Here is a 12,259-nt window from a genome sequence, read left to right as displayed (position 1 = left end):
GAGAGGGGAGAGAGAGAGAGAGAGAGAGTGTATCGAGATGAAGGGCTTCTTAGTCCACAGTCTCCTTCTCTCTCCTCGCTCTCTCTCTGCCAAAAAAAACAGATAATTGAAGGCCTCGCTCTGGTTTGGGAAGCAAAAGGAGGGATGGACCGAGAACGAGACGCAGCGATCGAGAGCAAAAAGGAGAGAGAGAGAGAGAGAGAGAGAGAGAGGGAAGCCACGTCCACATGTATGACTCACTCTCCTTACCTCCCCCTGCTCTATAACTCTTCCTCTATGTCACTCTCCCACTCTCTCTCTCTGTCAATGAGGTCAAACTGAACTCAGAGCTGTACTGATTTTTCCCAGAAAATACTACCATTACTACTTACCATACTTTTTATTGATAGTTCTACTGATAGCATTAATAGTAGTGTAGTACTACCTGCAGTAGCAGTTTTAGTAGCATTAGGAGGAACAGTAGTAGCATGACTTCTAGCAGCAGTAATTGTATAAGTGCTGCTGTAGAATGTTTCCGAATGTTGTGGACATGAGGTGCCTCTGAGCAAGGCACTGATTCCCTCTGTGCGGTCAGTTAAACTACACACACACACACACACACACACACACACCGTCTGTTTTTGATGTGCTTGCCAAGGCAAACTCAGACAGGCTTAAGGGTGTCTGGCATCTAAATATACTGTATATGTGTGTGTGGCAAATGCTACATGCTCCTTTGGTAACCACACGAAATAATTGAAACAGAGTGAAAACATAAAACAACGACGCAAAATTAAAAGCGGCCAAAGCCACGCAAAGAATGTATGAAATCGAAACATTATTCTAAAGGTCCGTTCAGATCGAATTCAAATTGAACTTTCGCAAAGTTCGCGGAATGTCGTTCAGATAGGTGAGTGCAACAGCTACCTCACTCTCCAGAAGAGAACAGCAACAACCGCTGTAGGTGTGGCAACTTAGCATTGTTTAGTAAAAAAAAAACACCTCTTTATTTGATAGTTATAAACCTTTACAATAGTTACCTCCCAACACTTTGCCACAAAACTTGTGCAGCTCTCTATTTGCTGCAAAGTGTGTGTGTTCGTGGGGTTCATTCAGTCATACTAGTGTCGTCTGCCTTTGTGATACTTTAATATGTTGCTGACTCTGTAAAAAGTGCAAGGGTTTTGATTTATGTAGATGTACGCTTGCTGCACCCGTCGCCGTGTCTATAGCCCTTTTTATTTATTGTCGATCATTTTTATTTCATTGTGTGTTTTTTTTTTTTCTCTTTTCTGGCTGATTCTAGTAAGGCCATACTGAGGAAGGCAGCTGTATAATTAGTAGTCTGTTGTATGTTTAGGCTGCAAAGTGCCCGTCTATGGGAAAATAGCTAATTTGGTTTGGACATAATTACACAGTGGTGCGGTTCGCACCTGGGTCTGATGTTCTCCACTAGTGCTCTGACTGATCTCAGAACGAATTATTTCTGTCAATGTCCTCCAGAACCCTTGCCTTTTCTTCTTACTTCCTTGTGTTCTTGAATTTGAGTCACAAAACATTGGGAAGAGCGCAAACGTTTTCCTCAAGTTCAAATATTTTCAATGTGAGCAAATGCCCCCATATTACGCCATCCAGAACAAATTTGCTTCGTTTGTTTCTGCTACATTTTTACCCAAGCTAGCGACGTGACTCTAGCAATGGCAATGCCAGTATGCTGATCGGTTCATCACTTCGATCCAGGCTGAAATCTCTCAAACAACTATTAGATGGATTGCCCTGAAATTTGGTACAGACATTCATGGTGCCCCGGGGCTGAATCCTAATGACTAATGAGGTGATCCCCTGGCTTTTCCTCTGGTGCCACCAGCAGCTCAATGAGCTTAACCACCCGTAACTGAAGGTGTAGCCATTATCACGGATTCTGCTTTTGCTCCCACTGTATTTCCCCCGCTTTGGGGGTGAGTTCCTGAACCTACATTTTTGGCACCGTTCAGGACGTGGTATCATATATAAGTTGCTGGTTTGCAACACGTCAAACATGGTAACAGAACTTGTGTTGAAATAAGCACTGCAAAGAAGTGTGATTCAATATACAGGCCCTATTCTGATTTAGAATATCTGACATGAGTCATTTGAAACATTCTGGTTTGTGAAAAACAAGGCCTAGACCTCATGAGGTTCTTACAAGTTCAGGTTACAGGAATCTCCAGGTCGTTAAGTTCTCGTCGTGGAAAAGAGCTAAACTTTTCATCTAGTGCTGTCAAGTCAATTTTTATATTTGTCAAATACTATGGTTTATGATCAAATACCTGCAAAACTAATGGCATTCCCAGCAGCATCAGCTGTACTTTGTGTTTTATGTTAATTAGCAAATGTTACCATGCCAACATTATACCTGCCAAACATCAGCATGTTGGCATTGTCATTGTCATCATGTTAGCATGCTGACCATTCAGGTCAAAGCACCGCTGTGCCTAAATGCAAATCCAATCTCCAAAAAGTTGTAATAAAGTCATTTTGCTCTCAGGTCTGAAACCTCTCTCTCTCTCTTCCTGCATCCCTCTGATGCAGTTCATGTGTTAGAATCCTACACAGGTGATTGGTGAGTGACGAGTTTGGTGCTTCTCAAACAGCAAACCACAGACAGACAGACAGATGGGGCAGTGTCTTCCTCACGCGCTCTACGTCAGCCGAGGGAGACCCTCCGGTCACAGTGCAACGTCCCAGGAACATCTGAGTGACATCACCCATCAGCAGCCAGTCACATTGCTCGCGATAAATGTTTAGAATGTTTTTGCATTTGCAATTATCCCAGCAAAGTTTCCTTGTTTAGAAAGAAAGTAGTAAGATAGAGAATGGAATGAAGAAGGAAAATCTTGAATAAAGGATGGGTTGGATTAAAACGAAGAGAGGAGGAGGCCAGCTGAGAGTGAACGAATGGAAAAGCAGACTGAGGAGTGACTCAGTACAGCCAGCGAGAGAGAGAGAGGAATGTTTAACACACTTTATGTCTCTCTGTTGCACTTACTTTCTCTGTTTCCCAACATGCAAAGAATATCAAACCCATCCCCCCTCACACACACACACACACACACACACACACACACAGAGCAGACAGGCTGAGGATGGAAACTATGAGCACTGTGCTGCTGCCAGACAGCAGAGAGAGAGAGAAATGATAAACAGAAGGAAAATATCCAGCAATGCTGTGACTCAGGTTATTCTATTCTATTTCCCTTTTTCGTTTAAGAAAGGGAATGATGTAGAATCCCAGAGTGAAAGATAATGATGTCATAGAAAGTGGTAAGATTACTTCATTATACTTGATTATTATACTTGATAATCAAGAATTCTCAACTCACAAGAGTAGACAAAGAGGAGTTTCTATTTTAGCAGACGAAAGAATTCCTCTAATTCACCACCCCACAACTGCTGACTCCGAAGGACGATATATTATAATTATATCGATATCTATTACAAAAAAAATTCACAATTGCCAAAATACATGGTCCCAACAATGATCCATCTTTCTTCTCTACATTACAGGAACCAACAAATATCATAATTGGCGAGGATTTTAATACTGTAATTAATCTTTCAAGCACAACTGGCACTTTAAGAAAGTGTCTTGGCGACACTTGGAGAATGTATCATCTAGAGAATATTCTTATTTTCCCCACTCCGCCAATCATTCTCCCAAATAAAGTAACACACTACTGACCAGTGTCTCAGAAACCACGGTACGTATAATCATTATTAGTGATCATGCACCAGTATCCTTCACGGTAAACATTCAGCTCTTCACTGCAAGATTCAGATTGTATTGCCTTTATACAGAGAGAGTGGGCATCCTTCATGGAACTGAATCTCGTCATCAGTACTATGAGAAACAGGTAAGGCAGTAATTAGAGGGAAAATAATATTCAACAAACAAAAAAGGAACAGGAGCTAGAAAACCATTTGGAACAGAAGATTAAGCAACTTACAGACATGTACTCATTCAACAAATTTCAGTTTCCATGGAATTACAAACAAAAAAACAGAACATGGTAAGATTTTAGGGAGACGCAAACACATTTCTGTGTATTCTTTGTACGATCGAAGTTCACATACATGTAAACAAACCTGGTTAAATGCCCAACACACGTCCAGACAAACACGCCTATGTATAGTATACACAACACCCCACCCCCGGGACAGACACACAACTAGGCAGAGTCATGATGATAATGATAAGGTGGTGTTCACTGGCATGAAATACTAGCATGCAATCAACGTCTCTTCATTCAAAGAGAAGGTTGAGTCTGGTGAAGTCACACGGTGTTCAGCTTCTGCTCCTGCGTTCCTGGAACAAACTCACACATTGTCAACTGGGCAGCGGTCACTGTTATCTGTCATTGTCCACTGATGATGCAGTTTATTGTGAAATGCTCCAATAAATACTTTTGATTCTTGCATAAACATAATTTTACAGCTATAGCATGATAGCATTTTCTTTGTCGTCTGTCTCTGCTTGCCAGATAAAATACACAATCTGAGAACGTAATATTTTAACCTTGTATCTAAATCAAAAAAGAAGGCGTGATTCCTATTTGAAACATAAAAATGTTTAAACTGAGTCGAAATACAAACGGTGTGGAAGTTAATGAATAGTGGAAATAGAATAGGAAGTTTGAACATTGGGAAAATACAGTCAGAACTGCACTGAGCCATATTGGATGATTTTTCCTTAAAAACTAGAGGTTGTGTATTGAGAACCAGATGAATGTCTGGTCTGAAGAGTCTGTTATACAAAATCAGAACGATATTGACCAAAAAAAGAGAGGTGGCTTAATAACTCATTGGAACATGTTGCATTTTTTAAAAAGGAGGTTGTGCAAGCAATGGGAGGAGTAAATTGGTCTATGAGAAAAATGTAAAGCTACTGACAAAAATCTTGTCTTTTGGTCCTTCTGCATGCACTTTTGAGATGGTCCCTAACTTTAGCTCGGTCAAGTCTGTCTGTGAGACATCAGCTGAGATTTATGCTGCACTCAATAACAAATCTGGTGAAAACGGATGAAAAAATACGAAGGATGCACCTCGCTGAATGTCTGAATTTTAAACTTGAAGCGTATTTATTTATTTACATTTTAGCATATTTTAGCATGGGCAAAGTCAGGCTGCTTTGGCTATTAGCAGTTCCTGTTTACACTGTACAGACACGAATCAGCTGGATAACTTTTGATACTGAAGAAAAAGTCTGAATCTGAGGATCGTGAGACAAGATCTAAAGAACAAACTATTTTCACTGTGATTTCCAAACAGATTTAGGGATGTTTACCCTCAGTGGACGAGTGAGTTAGCAGTGTTTTTACGAGTATACTGTTCGCACACACATATACTTGCATACACAGTTTCTCCAGGGCACCATTAAACTTCCACATGGCTGCAAAGGACAGTGGCTGGTGCCAGAAAACATGAATACCGTCCTGCGTGGTCAGAGAACACAAAGTGCAACTATGTAACTTCCTTAATTTCTTATCTACAGCTCACTACTGCACAGCCACAGATGTGATCAGTTCTCCAGTGTTCCTCAATGATGGAGACACAAAATAAAGAGCCCCACCTCCTCTGAACTTGATCTGTAGCTCTGCATCACTACTGACATTGTAATCACACGTTACATTGTGTGTGTTTTTGACAGAAAGAAAGAACAAATTAGACGTGTGGGTTGATGTCGTGTCATAACCTCCTGCTGTCCTCCATTTCCTGTGTAGTAAATCCACAGCCTCCAGTCTCCCGTCACACCTGTGTGTGTGTGTTTGCGCGTTTATGTGTGTGTGTCTTCACCTCATGGTGCGCTTCGGCGCCATTTGCATGCATTTAAAAAGGCAATCCGGCTGTGTGCTGACTAATTTGGGTTCAACTGATTAAGCCAGGCTAACCAGGCACGCAGACCAAAAGCAGCACTGTGGTTAAAAAATAAATAAAAACAACAACAAGGGACTGATGATGTTTTCAGGTACCAATGAGATGATAAAATTATGCTCCTGCAAGGTGATAGATCCATGTGTTTGAAGGCTCATAATCCTATGATCCTATGACAGGACTGTACAGCTCTGGAAAGCTGTCAGCAAAGCGATGCAGGGTAATCTAGCCGCTAGAGAGACTCGAGGAACCGCCACAACATGCAAGGCGAGGGTCACATCAAAGACAGTCGAAGGCATCATCAGTCTTCTTTTTAGTAGCCTTGCTGCTTCATAATACACCAACATTATTCATACTGTAAGAAGGTGATCTGAGCCAGTAGCGAAGCTTGTTAGCACTAGCACCAGCTCACCTGCCCGCATTGGTCACATGACCCTGGTCTTGCACATCGTAGTGGTTCCTCGGGAGTCTCCTGAAGCGATGCTGTCGTATGGGCTCTACTTATTTTTCCTTTGTCCAGGAGAGTCTTCCGTAGCTTTTTGAGCTTGAGATAGCAGGAAAAGGTGGAGCGACATTTCAACATGTTGGATTACGTATGTGGTCACACTGTACAGATTGCATTTGGCCCATTAAATGACACTGATTACAGTGCCAGCCAGACCACCTCCAGATGTGGTCTGACCAATCTGATCACATTCCGGTTTCGATGCATTCTGTGTATATTTACTCCTGCATTAACATGCGTTTTTCCTCATCCACATTAGATATCCAGATACAGATCGCATGTTGATATCAGGGGTCTCCTCACAGCCAGACCAACATCATCTCCCTGATAGGTATGTGCAATCCTCATTGCATTAGACAGTATACATTACAGTCTTATATATTATAGTCTTTTGAGTGGATGAACATTTCAGGAAAGTTGTTTAAGTTTGTGGCTACCCGAACAGCAACAAGATCCAGTACAAGAATCAGAGGAGAGAAATACTGCAGACACGATAACACAGCCATTCCATATGTGGCTGGAGTGTATCATCACTTTCTGTACCATTTAAAAAAGCATGACAAGTCAAATGAGAGTGGGCGGTGCTAAACCATTCCCTACATTCAGATCAAATAACTGGTCCGCAGTCAGAGGCTGGTCTGCAGAGCCTCAGCTCTCCAGCGCCCCGCAGCTCCGTTAGCTAATGTTTTCCCTGGCTGCTAGTCAAACCCACAGCCCAGGAAGAGGAAGAGACACAACACACCGAGCAACATTTATCTAAACTACCTCTGCGGTTACACACCTATTGTACCTGCCCAAACAAACAGCGGTTAGGAGATAAGACTCTCCAACACACACACACGCACACTAATCCTATCAATCAGCAGTGTGGAGATAACAGTCAAACCATGAGGTAACGTTTTGTTAACATCATGGATCAGTGATTATAATATGATCTGACAAAAAGTGTGTTTTAGATTGTGTTGTAATGTTTGCTATATTTGAATCAGTGTGTTGGATCAAATCCCACATTATCCTCTTCAGATAAGGAGTACTGTTGTCTTCTCTCAGTGTAACAATGTTTATAGTAGGCTATATGAACATATTGTAAAAGAAACACTGATCTCAGGTCATTTCCTACTCTCTCCCTGAGTGCATTCTGTGCTTCATTAGCTAACTCTCTTTAGCCGGTGCAGCGCAACACAACAGCCTTTGCTTTGTTAAATTTTTTTTCTCAAAGATTTTGTTTGTAGAACATCTGGAAACGTTCAACCCTGTGTTGCCACGGTTACGAACAGGAGATGGACAAAGTGGCGGTGTAAATCCGCCTCCGCCTCTGTTCCCGGGATGAGAAAGGCATGATGGGAAAGCTAGACAGGGGGTCCTGGCTAGAAAGCTAAAAGAGTAAAGGGATGTCATGACTGAAGAAGGAGTGTGTGTATATGATTGTCTACAAACTTCCACATGAAAGCAGAGGTCACTCTGAGACACATCACTGCTCATCCGCTGGTAGAGGTCGAAGGTCAGGGGTGGTAAAGTGATGGTGGGGGTAGAACAGTTGCTCAATTTGACACAGTAAAAGCTTTACCAGCTGCCTCAGCTCCAGGCTCAGGACGCCTCCATTAATTCTTTGCCGTTCGTTTTATCACCCCTGAAGTACCAGATGGGTGGGGCTTTGCTACATAAGGTGGTTGGCGTCAGGTGAGCTGTAAATAACCCCAACGTGTTCTGTATTCACTTTTACATGATTTTTCATAAGAAGTTTGACTTTGTTTCTGCTTCTCTGTAACCCCACCTGAGCCTGAAACCTTTAAAAACTTCTACACCCACTATTCTGACTATTACAAATATTCTAAACGGATTGAGTTGGGGTCTGGATATGAGATGGCACTCTGTCTGTCCGTCTGGGGCCGTGGAACGTAAATCCTGTCTCATGTTGGTCCTACATGTGTTATCTCCATCACTGCCGAACACTGCGCCTCATTGGCTAAGAGGTCAGTGACCCTACCAGCCTGTGAAAACACACAATAAAGAGGAAAGTCAAGGTGTGGATCCTCACATCCACTGTAACGCTAAACATCATCATCTTCTTCACACTACACCTCAGCTCTTCGCACACTGTCTACATTACCCAGAAGTCATTTTAATTATTAGTCTTGGTCCCCCCCACCAACCCAACCGGCAGTGGCAGATGGCGCCAACCCTGAGTCTGGTTCTGTCCAAGGTTTCTGCCTCTTAAAGGAAGTGTTTCCTTGCCACTGTCGCCAAGTGCTTGCTCATGGTGGGAATTGTTGGTTCTCTATAATTTAATTTAATTTTGAATTTCTCCTCTGCAGACACTGTGTTATTAGACTGCAAAGATGACTGCAACTGTACAACAATATCAGCTGGAGAGATTACAGTAAAATCTGGCTGAGATAAACTTTAAAGGGCCACAGTGTTTTTGCATGTTTTATTATTTGGGGTAATAGTTGTGAAGTCATGCATTTGCAAGAATGCAACTCTCCTCCACACATTTAACAAAGGACACTCAAATATGTAAAAAAAAAAAAGATAATTTCGATGTTTTTGGTGATAAAAACTATTTTTAGCAGCAAATTTTGAAAGGAAGAAGTTTTTTAAAACAGTCCCAACTATACTGCACATGACTTTAACAACTTTGGTAAATGTGACTGCACACACATCGTGATGGATAAGTTGTGATTGAGATGTTTCACGTGTAATGACATAATGTAGAGTACATGTATGTGACGTGCATTTAATGAGCCAAAACATGTAAAACCACTGGTATGGTCTTTTAAATACAAAAAAATGCATTATTATTATCACAAGTATGAAGATTGCTAATGTTGCTGTGAGATTAAAACAGTTGATTAATAAGAACAGTTGTTCTCAACATTTTTGGCTTTTGACCCTTTGTAACAACCGATGAGTAATATTCCCTGTTTGGATAGTTTCACTTGAACAGCTTTCCTGTACTGAAAAGGTAAAACTTCTTTTCTTAATCATCTTGCGACTGCACAGATTTATCTTGTGACTGCCCTTGGGAACCACTAAATTAGAGATCACAGTATTTTAGTTTTTTACTCAACATAATGGGTACACTTTTTTTTATGAACGTCTCTGCCAAGCTGCCAATGTTCACTGATGCATTTGTTAGCGTTAACAACATCAATGTAAATTAGCTCATTAGCTAATTTGCGCCCATAGTCTTTTGTCTCCGGTGTCACAGCTTTGTACGCTCACCATCCACCCCGACAAACTCCCTACTAGTTGCAAGCGGTACAAAAACATATCCAGGCAGCAATTACTGTACTTTTGCCTCAAAATGTATCTGGCCACAAACATTTCTAGTATATAGATGTAATTTGTAGGAGGCGAGGTTGACATGTGGAGTCGTTAAGCCATATTTGAGCTGTATTTCTTAGTTTTCTTCTTCTGATCGGGTTAGAAATCTTATCTGTATTTTCTTGGCAACATCAGCAAAGCCTCTCTTTGTCTTTTCATCTCTTTCATCCTTAGAGGTGAAATAGCATTCACTGCAGGCATGAAGCAGCAAACCTGCTGATCTGAGGTCTGCCCCAACTATTTACATTTCTGTCCCAACTACTTCAATATTTTCTGCAGTACCAAAGATGTCAGGTTGAATTACAAGGTAATATGTTTTAAAATGGTACATAAGACAACTAGAATCAGTGGCGTATCACAAAAATCCAGGCCCCGCACATATGCAGCCTCAGTGGGCCCCTATCCCCCTTTTAATACATCGATTGTAACGGCTGAACAAGTACCTGAATCAACAAGTAAACACATGCATCTGCAGTGATTATTAGTGTAATCAGTAACTCACACATTTCAGAAAATCTGTACAATCTGGAATCTCAGCATATTTCATCCTCTTTTCTCAACACACTGACTGCTGTGTGAAACTTTCACTATGAGGTTTAAGAACATTACAGAACATTATTTCCATCACGGTGTTTAAGGTCTTCATCACAGTATATGACAAAGGTAGAAAGCCATCTTACCCTGACTCCTGCGCTGAGAAAGGATTACTGTATGACTGTATTTCATAATAAAAAATTATTCTAATAATTTAAAAAAAGTGCTAGCCCAGTCTGTTGCAACATACAGTAGAAGTCGTGTCATAAAACTTTAGAAACTTAAAGGTACAATACAAATATATACAAAATCGGTAGCCCTAATATTACAACTGGCCTGAGAGGCTCTAATATTGTTTTAGATGCAAGATGTCTGTCAAAACTATTTATTTGGCCAAAAGTAATAGTTTAATTATAGTTTAATTACAATGCAAATAATATAAAATTTAACAAGACTAAGAGTCAGACATGCTATAGGCACTGTAAGGCTGGGCTTTGAGAAAAATGCTAACGTAAGCATGCTAACATGCTGATGTTAAGCATCGTTTATACCATCACCATCTTTGTTTAGCATTTGCTAATTAGCCATAAACACATAGTACAGCTGAAGCTGATGGGAATGTCAATAGTTTTGCAGGTATCTGGTCATAAACCAAAGTACAAAACAAATTAGGATTTTGACCTGATGATGATGACGCGAGATGAAGAGTCAGGATCACCAAAGTGATAACAATTTATCCTGAGGTGGGCTTGAATGTTTGTAGCACATCCATAGAACATTTGTTCAGACATTTCAGTCATAAACACAAATGTCAACCTCATGTTGGTGCTGGATGATGAGTCAGGGGATCACCAAAGTCAAAAAGATTCATAATCTGGGAATCATGAATGTCATTTACATTCAGTCTAATAGTTGCTGAGCTATTTAATTCTGGACCAGGGTGGGGGACCAACAGACAAGCCGACTGACCAACAGCTATGTCGTGCTAGCATGGCTAAAAATTGCAGTAAAGCCAAGCTTTTGATTCCAGACTTTTTGATGGCCCTGCCCATGTTGGGGTCCTGCATACTTTGTTCCACTATTCACCTCACTAGACGCCCCTGACACGAATATTTCCATTTGAAGAATTTGTTGCAGCCACAAATAAACAGTATATTTTCTATTTTTGAGGGTAAACTTAGGATATACTGTACCTTTTTTGACATTTACACAGACCTATTTGATTCAGTCCGCTAAATGACAATAGTTTAATTAGACTATTAATCGGATGAGACTGGACATGATTTTATAGTCAGTGGCTCTGATGTTTTAGTCAGTGCAGGTAAACCACATTACGTTGCTTCTTGATGTTTTTACCCAGAATGCTTGCAGTTTCCCAACTCCAGGCTGGCATACAAAGTTAATGTGAGGTGATGAGGACCTAAAGGAAGCCTTCCAGGCCGCCCTGCCCATACAGCTCTCAGAATAAACTCCTCTCTCTCAGTCTATTTTGAGCCCTCTTTCTCTGTGTTCGTGTCTGCTAGCTTTACATGTTCTCTTTTCTCTGTTTCTCTGCATTTAACTCTATCTCTCTCTCACTTATCTGTCTCTCAGCGATTAAAGTGACGTTGTACTTCTGAGGTTTGCTTTAATGTTTCGAATGTCAACATGTCTGCCTCAAGTCCCTGTGATGTTTGACATGCACAGGAATTCTTCCTCCATGCTTTCTCATTTCAGTCGATTCTTCTTCGCTTGCAAACTCACTTGGTAGCAGTTCTCATCTAGTCTCACTCTGTTTCATTACCTCGTTTGACCTCTATCTTGTGTGTATGTGAAGGAGAGAGAGAGAGAGAGGCAGATGGCCCATTCTCGACGTGGCATGGTGACGTTGCAAAACCTGAAGAAAAATCCTGAGGCTGGCTGAGAGACAACCATACAGAGAGAAAGAGTATGAGACAGAGTAGGAGGAAGCTGTTTTATTTTCTTCAGTGTTTATTTAGAACGAGTGGCCATTTAGCACTCATA

This window comes from Siniperca chuatsi, linkage group LG21 (assembly GCF_020085105.1).
Source record: "Siniperca chuatsi isolate FFG_IHB_CAS linkage group LG21, ASM2008510v1, whole genome shotgun sequence".
Taxonomy (NCBI): domain Eukaryota; kingdom Metazoa; phylum Chordata; class Actinopteri; order Centrarchiformes; family Sinipercidae; genus Siniperca; species Siniperca chuatsi.
The sequence above is the reverse complement of the archived record's forward strand: the minus strand, read 5'-3'. Positions refer to the sequence as shown.